General features: G+C 46.0%; 1 protein-coding gene across 11 annotated transcripts in view; it reads right to left on the reverse strand.

Annotated features, from left to right (window-relative positions):
- KYAT3 (kynurenine aminotransferase 3) overlaps window positions 1-21,056 on the reverse strand; it is a 496,355-nt gene that overhangs the window by 406,712 nt on the left and 68,587 nt on the right. The window contains exon 1 of one of the 11 annotated variants that reach the window (XM_069232313.1): window positions 4,984-5,121. The exons of the other annotated variants lie outside the window; for them this stretch is intronic. The gene's annotated coding sequence lies outside the window, so the exon portion shown is untranslated. Of the gene's footprint in view, window positions 1-4,983; window positions 5,122-21,056 lie in introns of those variants that run through there. 11 annotated transcript variants of the gene reach the window in all.

A 21,056-nucleotide genomic window follows, 5' to 3' on the forward strand; every position in this document is an offset into this window, starting at 1 on the left:
GCTGTACCCAGCACCCTGGCAAGTGTGGATTCTGGTGATGGCCCTCCTAGGAGAGGAGGGCGGGATCCTAGAAGGAGGGGTAGAGGGAGGAGAGCCTCGCCTCTAGCCCCTGTAGAACCTATGGGTGCTGACCCTAGGTTGGTGGATCAGTGGCAGGGTAGAGCCCCTGAACTGATTGGAAATGGAGTGGAGACAGGTTGCTTTGCACCTGGGGCTACCGCCCCCCACTTGTTATGGTTTCAGAGACCAGAGGCTCCTAGATGGCCTGGGGCCTGGTTCTGGCCATTGGCAGCTAGAGAACCCCCGTGGGTTGGTCTAGGCTGCCTGAGAAGCATTGACAGAGAGATCCAAGTGGAATCAGGAAGGCGTAGAACTGGAACATGCCCCTGCTGTTGTGGGCCTGGGTCCTTGTTCTATTACCCCAATCAGGGAAGTACATCAAGGTATTGATTGTTCTCCTCTGGCTTTTGGCTGGTAGGGGGTTGTGTTGGACTTTTTGCCTTACGCAGGGTCATCCCCAGTCTTTTTGCCTCCTTCCCAGGCTACCAAGGGGGTGAGCAGGGGTTATCTTGGACGTGTAACTCCCTTGCCCGGACTAGAGTGGGTAAGTCCTGCCTCGCTTTATTATTTTTAAAATGGTAATGAGTCCAGCTGGACTCGGAACACCAAAGCTCAGTGTGAATGTGTGAGCTTCACACTCCGCTTCAGGGATTATTTTTTTTGGTATTATTTTTTAGCCCGTTATGGGCTTTCTGGGACTGCGAGGGGGCCCTCTAAGGCTACCTTGCAGTCCCTACATATTTATTTATTTAATTTTATTTATAACAAAATGACCTTTACGGGCTACCTGACACTGCAGGGGAAGCCTTAAAGCTTACCCTGGAGTACCAGTGCTTCAGCAAGCACAGAGCAGCTTTGACAGCAGCTCTGTGCTTGCTAAAGCATTTCATCTCTGACAGAGATGAAAGCTCTGCTGTTTGACAGCAGGACTTGCTTTAAAGGTCCGCTGTCAAACAGCAGAGTGTTTGGTGTAGCTTGGCTGCATCTGCAACGCTGCAGCCAAACAAACAGCTAACAACCGGGGGTGGGCACCCGGGACATAGCAGGAGCTGGCCCTCGGGGTGGCTGTCCCCAGGGCCATCAGTGGCTCCACGAGGGGGGGGGGGGCTGCGTGGCCCCCTCCAACAAGAATAGCCCCAGGGCTGGTGGTCCCCAGGGCTTGGGGGTCCCACAGAGACCCCCTTTCTTTTTTAAATTATTTGCCCTGGCGGTGGTGGTCCTCCGCAAACGGATTGCTTTTTGCCTCAGGAAGTGGTGGTCCCTGGGACTCTGGGAGGGGCCATCGGGCCTCCCCCACTTATTTTAATAATTTGTCTCTGGGGGTGGTAGATCCCGGGGAGTGGAGGGGGTCACGGCTCCCCCGCTCTTATTTGTGCATTCGCCCAGGTGAGTTGGCAGTCCCTGGGGCTTATTAAAGCCCAAGGAGGGGGGGGCCGTATGCACCTCCCTTCCTCTATGATGCCCCGGACCTGGCCCACCAGGGGGCAAATAAGAAAAAGACGGGAGACCGCTTTTTTTTTTCCCAAATTTTGGGAAAAACTGCAGAGACATCTGTGGACTTTTCCATTTGTTTTTTTTTAATGGTTTTTAGCTCTGGCAGGTCCCTCGGGGTCCCAGCACCAGGACTAAAGAGTAATGGTGATTTAAACCTGGCCCCTTTTCCTTTTTTTGTCGTTTTTTTCTGGGACTCGGCTGAAGCCGAGTTCCAAGATGGCTGCCAACACTTCCTTCTGAAGTGTTGCCAGCCAATCAGATATCAGCAAGGGGATACCTGGATCAGTGGAGGATCCGCATCCCTGGATATCTATATTTTTTGGCCTTAAATTTCTCCAAAACTACTGAACGAATTCTCACCAAATCACAAAAAGCGTGATCTGCGTATCTAGCTTTGTGCCAACTTTGGTGTAATTTCATTCAGAGGCTTGGGCTGTAGGCGTGTCTAGAGGTCCTACGGAAAAATAAATGTGAAAAACATGTTTTGGGACCCCCCCCCCATTTTGTCAGCCCCTGCTCGACAGATCACACCAAAACTTTCAAGACAGAAGCTGAACTTAGCAAAGTATAAGTTTTGAAGATTTTGGGAAGATTCGTCAACCTGCACCAAAGTTATAGGCAAAACAAGTAATGCTCTTTCAATAGAAACTAAGTCCTACCTATAACTATCTACTTGCGACCGCCACTTGGTAATTATATATATATATGTTGTGTCAGTGGACACTCCTAATGTTTGATGGATAGATGGTTATCTGTTTGAATATGTGTGAGGTGGCTCTGAGTACATGTACCCCTGACGGTTTTGTGCAGGGGTGGATATCTGTTTGCTTACTCGGGTGCAGTATGGGTACAAGTAGATCATTCTGGGGTGCATGGATATTTGGAGATGGATAGGTTTGTGTGCGCATGAGTGTCTGTAAGGGTGTTGCTCTGTTTTCATATTAGAATATGTGGATGATCTATGCCAGTGTGCACATACACATTCTGTATCTCTCCTCTATGCACCTTACAAAAAAACCAAGCCAGACCTATTATCTTTGTCAATGCTTGTTGTTGCTATAGTTGCAATATGAGGGTCACTTTTTCTTCCGATTCAAAAAGGAGTTGCACAAGCAGGATAAACGAGGAACTCAGATAGCTGGGAACGAAGCAAGACTGGAGTGGAGAATGGATGAAGCAAGTGAGGGGCTACACAGTGTAGAAGAATGAGTATAAGAGATATAACTTCAGGGAGGGTGCTACACCTCTCTAATAAATGGTTTATTTAGTAAGTAGTTGGGTACAGGTCCTTTCAGTCGGGTATGGGGAAGTGCCTGTTGGATTTCACCTAAGATCTTTTCATGCAAGCACAGACAAAAATATACACATACTCCCGCTCCTCTCCATTTTGAAGTTCTTAAAACTTAGTTATTTTACAACATATTGTCCTTTAACCATAATCCACACTGCTCTCCCACCCCACTGCCTCTTAAGCTCCCTCGTGTCTTGCTTCTCAAAAATGTATTTTGCCATTGTGGGAAACTGGTACATTTTTGTGGTACCAACCCCCAATCCCCAAACACTCACTTTTTGCATGGTTTCAGGATGCAACTTGGACTGGAGTGCAGTGGGATCCTGCTTACCAGGTCCCCAATGCCAGTGTTCTCTCTCTAACAATTGCAAAGGTGTTGATACAACTGGCAACACCTTTAGCAGCCACTGTAAGTCCCTAGTGAATGGTACTTAGGTACCAGGTCATGGGGTACTAAGGGTAAGCCCGTGAAAGCAGCAGCACAGATTGTGCCACCCTCTAGGGCCATGCATGCCGTTGCAGGCTACGTGTTCTGATGCAATTCTAAAAGACAAACTCGACATGGCACACAGCCTATGTGCCCTGTCCACTATACAATGCATGCAATATAGGTAAGTTAACCCTCTGGCAGGCCTTCCTGCCCTAAAGTAGGGTGGACGATATGGTATATGTGGGCATAGGTGCCTGAGTAGTATGCCCCTACTGTGTCCTTGCCAAACCTGGGACAGAGAAAGTAAACAGGGCAGCCCTTTTAATGCATGAGCTGGAAACTGTTTAGTACGAGTTTCCCAGCTCTAGCTACATGATGGCTAATCTGAACCCTGGGTTGGTTGGCATCAAACAACTCAGAATGATAAACCCAAACTGGTACCCGTATTGGATTTATTACAAAACGAACCCAGGGGTCACGTTAGAGTTGCCCTCTACAAAAGCTATCTAGTACAAAAACTATCCTGGCATGGTTGATGGCCAGTCCCAACCAGCCTGCCACCATCAGACACGATTCTGGACCCCTGGGGAGAAAGCAATTGCTCTCTGGGGCCATAGACCAAAGCCCTTCCTGGGTAGAGGTGCTACATCACCTCCCCCAGGAATGTACGCAGCCCTGCCTAAGAGTTTCAAACAGCTTTTCGCCCTGGAAACTCGACCCCGCCCGCAAGCAGATGGCCTTCACTGTTGCAAACCCCCACTTTTGTGGGAGCAACAGTGGGAAAACACACAAAGGACAGGAGCAGTGGTCAACCCCTAAGGTGTTGCATGTGAGGGGACCTCTACATTTCATTTTCCCCCATCTTGCATGGAAGAAAAATAGCCAATCAGGTGTAGGGAAGTGACCTGTTCCCAAAGGAAGTGGGCACATAGTGGGTGTAGCCACCCTAAGGTAAATGTTCCATTGGTCACTACTAGGTAGCCCCTAAAATGCCCACTAAATACAGTATTTACTGGGCATCCCTAGACCATCAGATTCTAAAGACAAAAGAAAACCATCAACAAAGAAGACCCAATGCTGAAGAACTAAAGTCCTGCTGCACCAAGAAATGGCACCAAACCCTGCATGCTGCACCCAGGGCTCAACAATTGCCAACGAGGGGTTCCTTGGATGTCGAACGGACTCTGCAAAGCCCTAGAAAATTGCCAAAGAACTCTATCCGGAGTGGATGCATCACTTTGCAACCCCAAGAAAAAACAAAGACCCAGTGAAGGCCACTTTACTGACCGGCTGCAGACCAAGGAACCGGACACAAAAGCTAGACCAAACTTCGCCCATCGGATCGCAAGTACAAAACCTACTAGTGTGCCAAGTTTGGTGACACTGCGATCCTCCAGTGGCTAGACCATGCAACAGCCCAAGGTACTGGTCATCTCACATCAGACACCCAGAAGGACAGTCCATTCTGGGCTGAAAATGAATCAAGAGGAAGCCCCAGTCGAGGCACTTCAGGGACCACCCGGGCCTCCCACCAGAGTGCCACTGCTGACCTGCAAGCGACCCTCAAAGTGACCTACCTCCTGCTTCCAAGGGCACCTTTGCGCTCTGCACCTGGCCGCCGTGTGCCCTGCACCGAAGATCCAGCTGTGCCCTAAGGGTCCCCCACTCCTTGCCACCTCAACTCTCCCAGGGGAGCCACCAGACTTACCTTTAAGTTGCCTGCACAGTGCTTTTCCAAGTGGTCCCCTGCAGTGGCCTGGCACCAGCTCCATCAACTTTCTGCAACTGCTCCCGCCGGAACCGGGAGTCGCCCAAACTTCTTTAGGTGGTCCAGGATACCCACCAACGACCTTGACGTGCCTGCAGAAGGAGACACTGGTAAATGCATTGCTTGATTTACTGTGAATTTTCAAAGTATTCCTCCATTGATTCCTGTGGTGCGTAATTATGCACAAAAAGACTATCTTTTAAAACTCAGAACTTGTAAAGTACTTAACTGGTCTGGATGATCTTGAATTATTCTTTTGAGTGTGTGTGTCGATTTAATGATACTGCGAGTACAACAAATGCTTTGCACTTCTCCAAGATTAGCCTAACTGCTCGACCAAGCTACCAAAAAAACAAGAGCATTAGGTGGTCTAGTTTTTAACTGTAAATCAACGTGTGGACCCCATAGCTTTGCACACTACATAGAGGGACAGCCTCCTACAGTCATATGTCAGCGTGATTGTTAGGAAATTTGAAGCTCACCCTTCCTCCAAATCTTACTTAACAAGCTACACCCCTGATGATTAGAAAAGAGATTAAGGACAATGGGAAATTGGATACATGGAGGGGCCGGTAATCAGACAAGAAGAGGGGTAAAAACTGGCACAGGAAGAAGGAGAGACCATTGCTTAAGGGGCAGTGTGGGTGGCCACTGTTGAGAGTAAAAAAAAAAAAAAGAAGAGTTGGATCATCAAAAGATATACAATGTTGTTCACACTAACATATCAAAGGCACTGTAGAACAGTAAAAAAAAACAGGGTGCAGCGCTGTACTGGTACGCTCATAAAACCGGCTCTTTGACAGCTAATAATGCATGCAAAGATGTGATGTTGATGAGTTATACAAAAATGCAATAACCAGAGATAACCGTATTCCATTAAACGTCTTACCTACTATATCAGTCAGATTTTAATTCTCATTCTCAGGTCCCCTTTTTTATCCATCTGAACTATGCATCTCCCTATTCAGAAATGTCCTGCCTGCCTGAGATTTAATTCTCACTAGGCTTTTAATTACAGGATAACGGGTACGACTGCGTGTCCACACCTGCCCTTCTGCCCCTCCTTGCTTGTGCAGGCTGACAGGGTTCCAGGGTCCAGCATTCGTGAAGCTTTTGTTTCAGCTGCTGTTAGTTTTCGCACAGGAATGTGTGTACATTTGTTACTACCCTAACCATGCAAGGTAGTAGAACCAGTAAACTATTAATATGAAAAAGCATTTGCAAAGCAATAGACCTTTCATTTGCTTGAGTTGGAGCTAATGGTGCGGTAAATGCTTTTGTTGCCATATAATTTGGTCAACCCTGCTGGATAATTTAGTCCTCTGCCACATAATTAAAGCACTTCCATTTACTGCAGAGTCTTGCCTTGATGACCTTGAACATTTCTGAGATTGTTTTTAGTACCGAGGGACTGGTACTGACATTTTTAGAGAAATGTTGTGTTCTGTTTGTTTCATGCAGCATCCATAAAAAAGGTTTTTTAACCCCTTAGCTACTGGACCTTCCCCCACCCCCCCAGTACTGAGCCCTTTTTTGGCTATTTGGGATAGTTCGCTCTTAGACCTTCATAGCTTTTTGTCCACAAAACTACCCATGCCAAATGCGCAACCTTTTTTCCCCAACATCGCAGGGATTCTAAAGGTACCCATAGCTTGTGGGTTCCCCTAGAGGAGACCAAGAAATTAGCCAAAATACAGCTAACATTTGTTTTTTTTCCTCAGAAAAATGGGAAAAAAGGGCTGCACAAGAATGTGTTTTTTCCCTGAAAATTGCATTAACAAAATATTTGCTGTGCTGAAAATCACCATCTTCCCAGCTTTCAGGAACAGGCAGACTTGAATTAGAAAAACACATTTTTCAACACAATTTTGGCATTTTACTGGGACACACCCCATTTTTACTATTTTTGGTGCTTTCAGCCTCTTTCCATTTAGTGACAGAAATTAAACCAATGCTGGATCCCGGAAGAGCTAAACATTTCTGAAAAGTAGACAAAAATTCTGAATTCCGCAAGGAGTCATTTGTATAGATCCTTCAAGGTGTTCCTACAGAAGGTAATAGCTAAAATAACAAAAATATTGAACTTGAGGAGAAAAAAAGAGCCATTTCTGTCCACCTTCTTTTGTATAACTTTTTCATTCTATGGCAGATTTTTTAAAGCAATATATTGTTACGTCTGCTGGACTCTTCTGGTTGCAGGGATATAAAGGGCTTGTAGGTTCATCAATACCCTAGGTACCCAGAACCAATAAATGAGATGCACCTTGCAATGGGTTTTCATTGTATACCGGGTATACAGCAATTCATTTGGTGAAATATAAAGAGTCAAAAATAGGTATCAGGGAAACCTTTGACTTTCCAAAATGGGCACAAGATAAGGTGTTGAGAAGCAGTGGTTATTTGCACATCTCTAAATTCCGGGGTCCCCATACTGGCATGTGAATTTGAGGGCATTTCTCAAATAGACACCTTTTTTTACACACTGTCTTACATTTGGAAAGAAACAATGTAGAGAAAGACAAGGGGCACTTGTTCTTCTTTTTTGTGTTCCCTCAAGTCTCCCGATAAAAATGGTACGTCACTTGTGTGGGTAGGCCTACTGCCCACAAAAGGAAACGCAACATGGACCCCTCACATTTTTACATTGAAATCAAACATGGTTTTTTTGGAAAGTGCCTAGCTGTGGAGTTTGGTCTCTAGCTCAGCTGGCACCTAGAAAAACATACCAAACCTGTGCATTTGTGAAAACTAGACACCTAGGGGAAGCCAGGATGGGGTGGCTTGTGGGGCTCTCACCAGGTTCTGTTACCCATGAACCTTTGCAAACCTCAAAATATGGCAAAAATACACTTTTCCCTCAGATTTCGGTGCTACAAAGTTCTGGAATCTGAGAGCAGCCACAAACTTCCTTTCACCCAGCATTTCCCCAAGTCTCCCGATAAAAATGGTACCTCACTTGCGTGGGTAGGCCTAGTGCCTGCGATAGCAATAGATCACACAACGGTCAATGTTGGTCCTTACATGAGGCAACTGTTGACCCTGGAGTGATCCATTCCTGACGCAGGCACTAGGTATATGCACTCAAGTGGGGTAGTGTTTTCATCAGGACAGGTGAGGAATCACTAGGTGGTAAGAAATTTGTGGATCCCAGCATATTCCTGTATTTTGTGTGACAGAAATGCAAGAAAAATTGAGTTTTTATTCATCATTTCAGCTTTGCCGGGTATTCTGGGTAAGAAAACTTTGGGGAATCCGCACAAGTCATACCTCTGTGGACTCCCCCGGATGTCTAGTTTCCAGAAATGTTTTGGTTTAGTATGTTTCCCTATATGGCCACCGAACCCAGGACTAAAAACACAGGTGCCTGCCTTACAAAACCAGTTTTTTTGTGATAGATAATTCTGATGTCTCCAAAATACAATTTGGGCGGTGGAATTTGGTGCCGAACTAAATTGGGGAGCTCCCAAGAGAGCACTCTCTCTCTCTGCTTGCCGCCGCATTTACCGGCTCCCTTGGTTGGGCTAACCCACTATTGCCCCGTTGCACGGACTGTGCTTGCGAAGGGGCAGCAGGACTGTCCCCATCACCTCCCTCATAATTTAATGGAAAAGGAGTTATCCAATGGGACTTCTCAGACTGAAGAATCACTCCCAGAGTCAGCGCCATTGTCCTATCCCTATATTTTTTCCTTCCAAATGTAAGACAGTGTGTAAAAAATACATCTATTTGAGAAATGGCCTGTAATACACATGCTAGTATGGGCACCCCGGAATTCAGAGATGTGCAAATAACCACTGCTTCTCAACACCTGCAGCCAGCTCATCTACCAGCATGAGACAAGCCAGATAGCTACAGCTTCTCTCTCGCACAGCACTTGGAATATATGACCCAGGAGATTGTGAGAGCGAACCGGTGCTCACCCTGAATGGGAACACGGAGTATACAATCGAGAGACAGCCGACTGGGAAGCCAGGTTTGAGTTCCCACAGAGCTGAACAACTCTCAAGGGAATCTTGGAACACGAGCAGGAAATGAATTAAACAAACAAAAAAAAGTGCTGGTAATAAAAGAAAACAAACGGCAAACTGATAGAATGTCAATTACAGAGTGGAGCTCGGAACACACGGATTTCTGCAAAAATAAGGCTGATGGTGAACAAAAGAATACAACATGAGTTTGTTGGTAAAATTCTTTGGGAGAATTTATTTTTGTTCTTATTTATATTTTCTCTTTGCGAATGTAGGCAAACACATTGTATAAACAGTATGCCAACATATTTATGTTTTCTCATTGAAAATGATACGTAAGATAGAAACGATATGCAATGGTCAAGGAAGAAAATGGACAGCAGACTGAAAGTACAAATTATGGAAGGGAGCTTGGAACACAAGCAGGAAACTAAGTAAACAAAATATTGTGCCGGTAATGAAAGAAAACAGTCGGCAGGAAGATAAAGTGCCAAATACTTAGTGGAGCACAACTGTAACGACAAATGTGAATGTTTGAATACTATATTCTTGATTTCACAAACAATTTAAAACTTACAAAAAGGTTTTGTGATGTCTGTTTGCAACAATGGGAAGCTATTCATTGGTGGTCGCTGCAGAGCAACTGATCGGTGGGTGGTCATGAAACAAAACAGATGGCAGGCAAAGAGAGTGCCATAGAGGTAGCAGAGCTCAAACACGAGCTGGAATGTAAACGCCAATAATAAATTAATAATGAAACCAGCCATGCGGTGCACAATGAAAGAAAGGCGCAGCCACCAGAAATAAAAAGAAAGCAGGGCATGCCGCACTGCTACAATTAAACATTCTTTGGACTTTAAAAGTTTCAATTATTGCTAGAATCTGCTTACTAATTGGATCACCGTTGAAAGTCGTTACGCGTACTACCCTAGGGACTCTCTGTGCCGTTGCTCTGACGGCAATCCGTATTAAAACGTACTTTTTCGCATTATTTCCAGGCACGGTGTAACGTAAGCTGCTTGAAACAAGCGGGTGGCATCACCAGTCTGCGCCCCCTTGGATTCACTCCCGTAGTGCGCTAGCGTTAATGATGCGGTCATGTGATCAACAAGTAATTAAACCAGGCGTGCACAATAAAAGGCGCGGCTGTCATAATTAAAGATAAAGCGCGGTGTGCCACGCTGCAACAATTACAAACTCAAAAAAAGTTTGCCTCAACAACAAATGAAGAATGCAAGCAGAAGGAAACTGTAATTGAGCTGTGCTTTTCTGCGAAAAATGGAAGTGACGTATCCCTGCGTGAACTACTTAGAAGGCAGCAAAGAAGAGTGACACTGGACTAAACTGATGGTATGGAGCAAGCGGGAGCAAAGTTCTTTATTCAATACAACAGCTCTTCCAGTCAACACATGCGCGCTGCCTAGGCCGGACCTAATAAGGGACTCAATAATACAATACAGTTATTTCACTGCATTCTTTGCGAACTGAGAAACTGGAAACAAAACGATGGGCTACTTTTTTATTCTCACTTATGCTTGACGCCCTTATCACAAAAAAGTGATGGGGAGAATATATGTTACCTTTTCTGCTTTGAATAACATTCTTTTGTAAATACGGATGTTGAAATGATAATAAATGTTTTGCAATTACTCTGATCAGTTAGAGAAGGCCAATTCTACCTGATTTAATAATGTTTCTAAACAAAAACATTAGACTTGGAGATAAATTAGTTCAGGTTTGCTTCTAGCCTTGTGCCAAAAGGTGTAGTTTACGTTCCTCTGTGCATTTTTCCCCCTTTACTTCCAAGAAGAAGATATTTGTAAATGAAAATTAATGTCTGCAATTATGGAATGAGCTTAAATTTCTTTTGACACTATTACTCCCACACTGAAGGGTCTTAGGCACTATCAATTTGTGGGTATCCCGGCACCTATTGACAGGAATGGGATTTTTTTTAAAGTGGTTAAATCTGAAATTAGAGTGCTTGCACTGTACATGAGGCATTAATGTATTGCGCAAACAAGAGTTCCCTTCTTATAAAAAAAAACCACCTTGCGATAGTCTAAAAATAACCATAAACGTAAAGGTATCAATTTCCTATATGCTCATTCTTCCCCACTTCTCAAAAGCTGGAAATTATCTCAGTACTAACAAACTAAACCAAGCATTGTCAAAACCAATTTGGGACCTAGTGGGTTTGAAAATGGTTTTAGCAATATGTTACTGAATTTACAGTTCATATTTTACATTAAATAAGGGTTTCACTTTGTTAACATTTTTAATCTCTTTACTTTAGTGAAATTTAGCATTGTTAATTGTAATGCACTTCACTAAATAATTGCAAAACCAGAGGTTTTGTTGAGTTCTGGTTGTAGAAGGGTATTCATAATTGGGCACGATTGAGAGCTCTACGGTTGAAGCCAAAGGCATTGTGATATTGCATTGTGTTCTATTGCATACGGAATTTATTACTCTTACGTGCCCTGGTGTTGTACAGGCAGTCGAAGATGACTGAATTTCTGGGAGAATAGTCAAGTTTTCAGGGCTCTTCTAAATGGCAACATCTGTAAAGCCAGCGAAAGTGGCGTGGCAAAGAATTCCAAAGTTTGGAAGCCCAATCAGAAAACGAGTGATCCCCTGTTCTCATCAAATGGATCTTTGGGATTGCTACCATGTGAATATTTGTAGCATGCAGCAGATGACTGGGATTGTAGTGAATTATCTTCTTTGGAGATAGGAGGGGCTGTGTAGGATACCTTAAAAAGGATTCTTTTGTTAATGGCTGCTAATAGAGGGACAGCAAAGCCTTAGATGTGACAACCTGGTGTGGAGCTGGAGAGCCAGCTATGCTGTCATTTTTTAAATGCGCTGTATTCTATGAAGCTTTCCAATAGGTAAACACACACGTTAAACACTGCAGTAGTTCAGAAGGCCTAGAGTAGTGACCTCGATTACTGATGCACGTTTATCCAGAAGCTGCACAGGCAGAATCTTTCTAGGGATGCTTAATAACCCAAGGTCTTTGTTAGATTATTTCCATGTACGTCCAACGAAAGCTTGAATTCCTAATAGACGCCCACATTTCAAACAGAGTCTGTAGTGGAAAGCTGGGGGAGACCAAGAACTGCTGACCACATATACAATGGAATGGCTATTCTAGGGCTCAGTGTGGTTGCAACCATTATCTTTGTATTCTCAGTGTTTAATTTGAGGGAACTGTCGGCCAGTCAATCAGTCACAGCTCGCACACAGGTAAAGAACATTGCTGCTAAGTTGCCTTTATCATCACAAGTTACAATAAGCTGCATGTCATCAGCATAACATATTAACCTGAAATTGAAAGATTCAATCAATAATGAAATATCGAAGAGCCTTGTGGTACCCCATTCTTAACGGCCAGCAGGTCAGAACAAAAAAGATGTAAGATGCATTGCTTGCTATCTATCTTCTAGATGTGCTTTTAGTCATTTAGTGTCTTTTCTCTGATGCCAACCTCACTCAGCCTCTCTAACAGCTCTGAATGAATAGCAAACGAAACAGGAAAGCCTAATAATTCCAAGCTACAGAGCAGCCTTGGTTCGTTAGCCCTTGTAAGTCTTCAAACCAAGGCTGGTTCTGTTCCATGACCGAGGCAAAACCCCACATGGGCTCTATCAAAGATCTTGTTTGATTCAAAAAAGGAAGGGGCAACAAGCACTTGCAAACTAACAGCTACTCCTACCTCTGTTAAATCCCTCCTCGTCCCCATGGGGGGCAAAGTGCTCCACAAAGTGTGTTTAAAAGCGCCACTCCTCCTTACGCCCTATGGTGCATGATATGACACTCTGGTGAGCTACAACATCTTGACAGTCTCTGCTGAGGTCAAGGCACAGAATATGTCTGTGGAAGGATCACAGTACAGGGCTCAAAATGGTGGTGAAGTGGCACAGTAGCTTCTGCTCTGACCACACAAACAAAATGTAAATGAAACAATAAGTCGCTGCCGGTATGTACAGGATGATGATGGAATGCAATTCAAGAATGCTTCATACCTGCGCACCAGAGACTGTGTGTGAGAGGGCGGAGGTCACTCCATTAGCAGAAAGCAGCACAAACAAATTACATTCCTGCAGTAGAGCTCTTTCTGGTCAATACCGTAACTGAAAATTCCTCACCCTTTGAATATCCCTCAGGCACCAAGCTGGTTCCAGATAATTGTTTCAGCAGTGCTTCCACATACTGGTAGGTGGCATCATGCAGCTCCATGCTGGTTCCATGCAACCCCTGTAAGGGATGGAGTGGCGCCACATTTAAGCACCACCCTTACTCACTTTCAGTTTCTTGTATTTTGCCTTTCTGCACACTTAAGTTCGGATCATAGAAACACAAGTGGTAACAGGACTGGAGGCCCCTGCAGGTCTATGAGGTCCAAAAGGCACTAGAGCAAGAAGATTTTAGGAATGGCCTTCTTAAAAGCATCGATTTGCTCCTAAATTAAAGATGAGTTGGAGAATTCAGGGCGCTTCAGCAACAGATTGGCTATTGGCTTCATGGCAAGTAATCTCAAACAAGTACGGCTCAGAGTTTGATGCCCTTGCACCTTCTTTTTGATCCCAGAGTGCCCAGATGGGGCACGATGCCAGTTTCGCTTTCTTGTGCTTACGTTAGACTTCAACTAACCCAAAAAATTATAAGCTGGAGTTTCAAAGGTTGCAAAAATGGCCTAATGACCAGGTCCGTGACTTCTTATGCTCGGCAATGTTCAGCTTTGCCTCTTGGTCTCAAACAGTCTTTGCATGTGCGAAGGCACATTGGTCCCATGCTTGGGAGTTGTGATTGGAGTCTAAGCATCAAGTGTACACCTTTGTGAGGTCCATGACTAACAACATCTGCTTGTGGCAGTTTTGGTATGGGTTAAAGCCTGTCATTTTCTAAAGGGGACATGAATCCCTAGCACACTGTCTCTGTAGAATTTCAAAACCATCTAAGAAACAACAAAGTTGGGAGTAAAGCTTGGGCTCTTGGTCAGAAGGCACAGAAAGAAAATAGGAGGTCAACGTGCAGCAGTGTCTTTTTATGCAGCTCTACTTTGTAACTTCCGTGTCAGTATGCAGCGAGTGCAGAACTGCACAACGTCACATTAAAAAATGATGAGTAATAATGCCAAAGTATCTAGTTTAGGCTCGCCACAGCACTGCAGGAAAGAGAAGTGTACACAGGGGATGGGAGGGTCTGAATGTACTGTTGAATGTCACTTATACACAAAGCCACCCGCCACAGTATGTCCAATCACTCACCTTTGTAGTGTTGACAAAATGAATGATTTTTGAGCACATGAAAAAAACGCCAGCTTCTAAGAGTACAGCACACATCCAGCAGACAGGAGAACACCGGATGCACACCGCTAACGCGTTACGTGAAAGTAGTAACCATGGCAAAGTCCATCGGTGCTCCAGTGGGTAGGAATGGCTGCCTGTCACTCAAAATGGGACAACTACAGATTAGCTCAACATTGGTCCCTGGGGCACTTCTCTTCAGACATCAGAAGAGTCGTCACATTCTTTGTAGAATCATAAGGTGTTCCTTTGTTTTTCTTCCATCCTAGCCAACAAGTGTTTAGTCATAACTGACTTTATCAGGGCTTCTCTGTAATTCAATACAACAAAGAATCGCCAAACAACCAATCTGCATCCAATCAATACCAATAACGACATTTTAATTAAAATCAATAGATCTATTATGGGCAGGTGCGTGCATGTGGCATCTACCGATGCAGTCACATGTGTCAGTTGTGATGAATAACATGTTGGCTTGGATGGAAAAAAAGAATAAACGAAAGGAACACCCTATGACTTTACAAAGATAGTGATGATTCTTTTGATGACTGAATAGTGCTCTGGGGACCAATGTTGAGCTTTTAATAGAGTTAAGGTGTGAGAAATGAGTATATACAATAAAAGGCTCATTTATGTGGGAACGTTTAGAGTTCTAGCCTGCAACATCTTCGAAAAGTGAACATACATTTTGAACAAGTAAATGTTTGTTTCAAACATGTGGTGCAATAGTTTTATACACCTTCTAAGAGCTTGCACGTTTTGATCTACAGTACCCAAGAGTGAACGCATGAAATACTGACATAACAGAAAAGGCTTTGCAACCAGTCTACAAGGTTGTCATGTAGGACTTTCACCAAAAAGTGGTGGATGTCCCATCCAGGATATTTATGAGACGCAAGGCTTTTATGCACTCCAACTTATTGACGGATGTTCTGTATCTGTTAAACTCTAAATAAGGCGGTCTGTCAGCTAATCATTGCGGGAAATTCAAGGGCACAAGCTTCTTTGTTAACATGGAAGGAACACTTATTCAAATGTTGTTTACAAAGAAAATATACTTTTCACCATCTCTCTTCCAGTATCGTCCACAATTTGAAATCCTACAAATTCCAATGGTGTTTGATGGTTTATGTTCAAAAGCAAGAAAATAGGGTTCTACTAGTGCTCCGCACCTTCATTGACATTACCACACACAATGCAGCAAGAGTACATTTATCTCAATACACTCGTGCATCACAATCCATTTATCTCATCAGGTGATCCACTACATACAGACTCAATAGCAAGAAAGCCCTGAAAAAGTCAGTAAGCTGAAACATTTGTCATCTATATCGGTTGTATAAAGTGATGTTGTTAACATAACACTGCTCGAAAAAATGTACCAACAATAAATCTTAGCACAACAAATTCACTGGTGATCCTAAATTATGGCATTATGGCGGTCATTATGGACACGGCAGTAAACACCGCCGACCACTGTGGCGGCGGTGAACAGAAGACCGCCGTTGGCGGTGAATAGAAACCCGCCATATAATGAACCAAAATCCAGAACCCGCCAAAAATCATCAGTCCACCAGTCACCGCCAGAACCCTGTCGGCGGAAATGCTGGACCTTCCACCCCGCCACCGCCGAGCACACCCACATCCCACCTTCCAAATAATGATGCACAAATCACCTTGGCGGCAAGTGGACCCAACAGCAAGAAGTGCACACATTGGATAAGCTAGAAACCCACACACCTGACACACATCCACAACACCATAAAACACTCACATACACACCCCACAATCCTTTGCTACAAAACCAGGCCAACAAAGACAAAGAGCAGCAGATGCAGACACCGAACGCCACTATACACAAGACTCACACCGAACCCACAGAAGAGCATCCTCACCACTATTCCACCCCCGACACCATTCACCACACTCACCATGTCACCTACCAAACATCCACGCTTCACAGAAAGGGAGCTAAGGACCATGGTGGACAAGATCCTGAAGGTGGAGCCACAACTATTTGGGGCTCAGGTGCAGCACACACCCATCGCCAGGAAGATGGAGCTATGGCAGACCATTGTCAACAGGGTCAATGCAGTGGGACACCATCCACGCACCAGGGACGACATCCGCAAGAGATGGAACGACCTGCGGGGGAAGGTCAGGGCCATGGCATCAAGGCACCACATTGCAGTCTAGAAGACTCGGGGGGGACCACCACCAACACCACCCGAAAACACCAACTGGGAGGAAAAGGTACTGTCCATCCTGCACCCTGAGGGACTCACTGGAGGAATGGACTCGGGTAAGTCATCTACATTTACCCCATATACATCACACCTGGAATGCATGCATCACCCCACCCAACCAACACCCACCAGGACTACTACCCCACCCAGGCCACAGCCACTGAATCCACTCCCGCTGCATGCTCACAAACCCACTAACAGGCCCACATCCCTCCCCTGTGCCACCTACCCCTGCAAGGATTCACAATGGCACTACACTACCCACAATGCAACTCCACATCCTAAGCAAAATGCAGTGCAAACCTCACAAAGGCACCCTGCATGGCCCCAAAAAGTTACACCTGCACAAAACAGTCCAGCCCTGTGCACCCCATCCGATCATGCATTTGTAACAGACATGTCCATTTCCCCCAACAGGCACCACCACCCATGCGATGGCCCCAGTACAAGTGGTACCGCCAGACCTGTGCAGGGGACACAGGCACAGGGGGCTAGGCCCAGTAGTAGGGCCTCAGTGGCCCGGGGGAGGCCACAGGATGGATGCTGCAGCCCAGGACGTGATCTCTGAGGTCCTGGGGGCCTACCAGCATACACATGACAGATTGGCACAGATAGTATCCACCCTGGAGCATAGTCAGAGGATGCGGCAGGAACACCACCAAGAGGCCATGGAGCAGTGGAAACAGCACAACGCCACAATGGCCAGCATAGCAGGAGCACTGCTGCAGCTGGTACAAACCCAGTCCGAGACCCACACAGGACAGGAGGCCCCCACTACAGCACAGGAGACAGACCAGACAATTACAGCATTAGCAGCAACATTCCACAAACTACCCTCAGAGGAAAAACAAGGTACAACCATGTCATTCCCTCTAGGTCAACAGCAGGTGCCCAAACTGACCCTCAGGCCAGGATATGGGCACAAGCCCCACTACAAGAAGTAACTCTGCAACAATCTGCCCACCAACCATCCCACCCAGTCAACCACCAAACAGTGCTAACAATCAATAAGAACTCATGTAAGCATTGATAGACCCATCAATACTAACAACAAGGCTGCCACCATGTTGGTATTGAGGACAACCACCCATGACCAACTGCCATCCCTGTAAATTGCACTATTCAATCCCTGCCACAAATAAAACACATATCACACCTGTAACACTGTCCCCTGTCATAATGTGTGAACAAAGTGAAGTATGGATGCAAATGGTTGAGAACTACTTTATTGGTAATGCGTAGCCTAAATGTTGTAAAAAAAAAAAAAAAGCACTAAATTGTATTTGGTACCATGCAGACCTGGACCCAGTTGCAAAGAGTATATTCAGACCCCCCTAGATGACAAAGCACACTGACAGTATGTGTCACAAACACCAATGTCAGCCCTTAGTTCCACATAGTTACTGGAAGTAGAGTTGTATCAGTTGTGTCCTGGAATTTACATCTTCCCATTCCTCATCATCACCATCACTCTCCTCCCCTCTCTGAGGAAGCTGGTCAGGATTTACAGCACCATCCACATCCAAGAGGGGGATACAATTTCTCACTGCCACGTTGTGCAGCATGCAGCAGGCCACCACTATTCTACACATCTTTTCAGGGCCATAGGCCAGGGAACCCCCAGAGATATGTAGACAATGAAATCTAGCCTTCAGGAGACCTACTGTGCGCTCTATCACCCTCCTCATACGTCCATAGGCCTCATTGTAATTCCTCTCTGCATCTGTCCCAGGATTCCTCACTGGTGTCAGGAGCCAACGTAAGTTGGGATAGCCAGAATCACCTAGAAAAATATGCAAAACAGAGCAGTCAATGCCAAGCCTCTGAGTCAGACAGCCTGGCTGTCTGCTAGGTGGCAGCTACTGACAGAAACACCTACCTATGATCCACCCCCTGTCCTCTTGTAGTTGTTCCATCTTGTGTGGCACACTACTGTTCCTCAGCACAAAGGAATCATGGACTGAATCTGGGAACATGGCATTCACAAGTGAGATGTACTGGTCTGCAGTACATACCAATTGGATGTTCATGGAGTGAAAGTTATTTCTGTACACCAGTTCACTGGCTCTTGGGGGTATTATGGGTTTGTGGGTGCCATCGATTGCACCGATCCCATGGGGTATGTTTGCAAACACACAGAAGTCAGATTTGATGGCGGGGAGGTGTAGGAGGCTGGACTGGCTTGTAGTGAGTACCAAGGGGTACTTGCACCTTGCACCAGGCCCAGTTATCCCTTATTAGTGTATAGGGTGTCTAGCAGCTTAGGCTGATAGATAATGGTAGCTTAGCAGAGCAGCTTAGGCTGAACTAGGAGACGTGTGAAGCTACTACAGTACCACTTAGTGTCATATGCACAATATCATAAGAAAACACAATACACAGTTATACTAAAAATAAAGGTACTTTATTTTTATGACAATATGCCAAAGTATCTTAGAGTGTACCCTCAGTGAGAGGATAGGAAATATACACAAGATATATATACACAATAGCAAAAATATGCAGTATAGTCTTAGAAAACAGTGCAAACAATGTATAGTTACAATAGGATGCAATGGGGAAACATAGGGATAGGGGCAACACAAACCATATACTCCAAAAGTGGAATGCGAACCACGAATGGACCCCAAACCTATGTGACCTTGTAGAGGGTCGCTGGGACTATTAGAAAATAGTGAGAGTTAGAAAAATAACCCTCCCCAAGACCCTGAAAAGTGAGTGCAAAGTGCACTAAAGTTCCCCTAAGGACAAAAGAGTCGTGTTAGAGGAATAATGCAGGAAAGACACAAACCAGCAATGCAACAACTGTGGATTTCCAATCTAGGGTACCTGTGGAACAAGGGGACCAAGTCCAAAAGTCACAAGCAAGTCGGAGATGGGCAGATGCCCAGGAAATGCCAGCTGCGGGTGCAAAGAAGCTTCGACTGGACAGAAGAAGCTGAGGTTTCTGCAGGAACGAAAAGGGCTAGAGACTTCCCCTTTGGTGGACGGATCCCTCTCGCCTTGGAGAGTCGTGCAGAAGTGTTTTCCCGCCGGAAGGACGCCAACAAGCCTTGCTACACGCAAATCGTGCGTTTGGCGTTTTTGGACGCTGCTGGGGCCCAGGAGGGACCAGGAGGTCGCAAATTGGACCTGCAGAGAGAGGGGACGTCGAGCAAGACAAAGAGCCCTCACTGAAGCAGGTAGCACCCGGAGAAGTGCCAGAAACAGGCACTACGAGGATGCGTGAAACGGTGCTCGCCGAAGTTGCACAAAGGAGTCCCACGTCGCCGGAGACCAACTTAGAAAGTCGTGCAATGCAGGTTAGAGTGCCGTGGACCCAGGCTTGGCTGTGCACGAAGGATTTCCGCCGGAAGTGCACAGGGGCCGGAGCAGCTGCAAAGTCGCGGTTCCCAGCAATGCAGCCCAGCGAGGTGAGGCAAGGACTTACCTCCACCAAACTTGGGCTGAAGAGTCACTGGACTGTGGGGGTCACTTGGACAGCGTCGCTGGATTCGAGGGACCTCGCTCGTCGTGCTGAGAGGAGACCCAAGGGACCGGTAATGCAGCTTTTTGGTGCCTGCGGTTGCAGGGGGAAGATTCCGTCGACCCACGGGAGATTTCTTCGGAGCTTCTGGTGCAGAGAGGAGGCAGGCTACCCCCACAGCATGCACAAGCAGGAAAACAGTCGAGAAGGCGGCAGGATCAGCGTTACAGAGTTGCAGTAGTCGTCTTTGCTACTATGTTGCAGGTTTGCAGGTTTGCAGGCTTCCAGCGCGGTCAGCAGTCGATTCCTTATCAGAAGGTGAAGAGAGAGATGCAGAGGAACTCGGCTGAGCTCATGCATTCGTTATCTAAAGTTTCCCCAGAGACAGAGACCCTAAATAGCCAGAAAAGAGGGTTTGGCTACCTAGGAGAGAGGAAAGGCTACTAACACCTGAAGGAGCCTATCACAAGGAGTCTCTGACGTCACCTGGTGGCACTGGCCACTCAGAGCAGTCCAGTGTGCCAGCAGCACCTCTGTTTCCAAGATGGCAGAGGTCTGGAGCACACTGGAGGAGCTCTGGACACCTCCCAGGGGAGGTGCAGGTCAGGGGAGTGGTCACTCCCCTTTCCTTTGTCCAGTTTCGCGCCAGAGCAGGGGCTAAGGGGTCTCTGAACCGGTGTAGACTGGCTTATGCAGAATTGGGCACATCTGTGCCCAACAAAGCATTTCCAGAGGCTGGGGGAGGCTACTCCTCCCCTGCCTTCACACCATTTTCCAAAGGGAGAGGGTGTCACACCCTCTCTCAGAGGAAGTTCTTTGTTCTGCCATCCTGGGCCAGGCCTGGCTGGACCCCAGGAGGGCAGCTGCCTGTCTGAGGGGTTGGCAGCAGCAGCAGCTGCAGAGAAACCCCAGGAAGGGCAGTCTGGCAGTACCAGGGTCTGTGCTACAGACCACTGGGATCATGGAATTGTACCAACAATGCCAGGATGGCATAGAGGGGGCAATTCCATGATCATAG

Source organism: Pleurodeles waltl, chromosome 4_2 (genome assembly GCF_031143425.1).
Source record: "Pleurodeles waltl isolate 20211129_DDA chromosome 4_2, aPleWal1.hap1.20221129, whole genome shotgun sequence".
Classification (NCBI taxonomy): Eukaryota; Metazoa; Chordata; class Amphibia; order Caudata; family Salamandridae; genus Pleurodeles; species Pleurodeles waltl.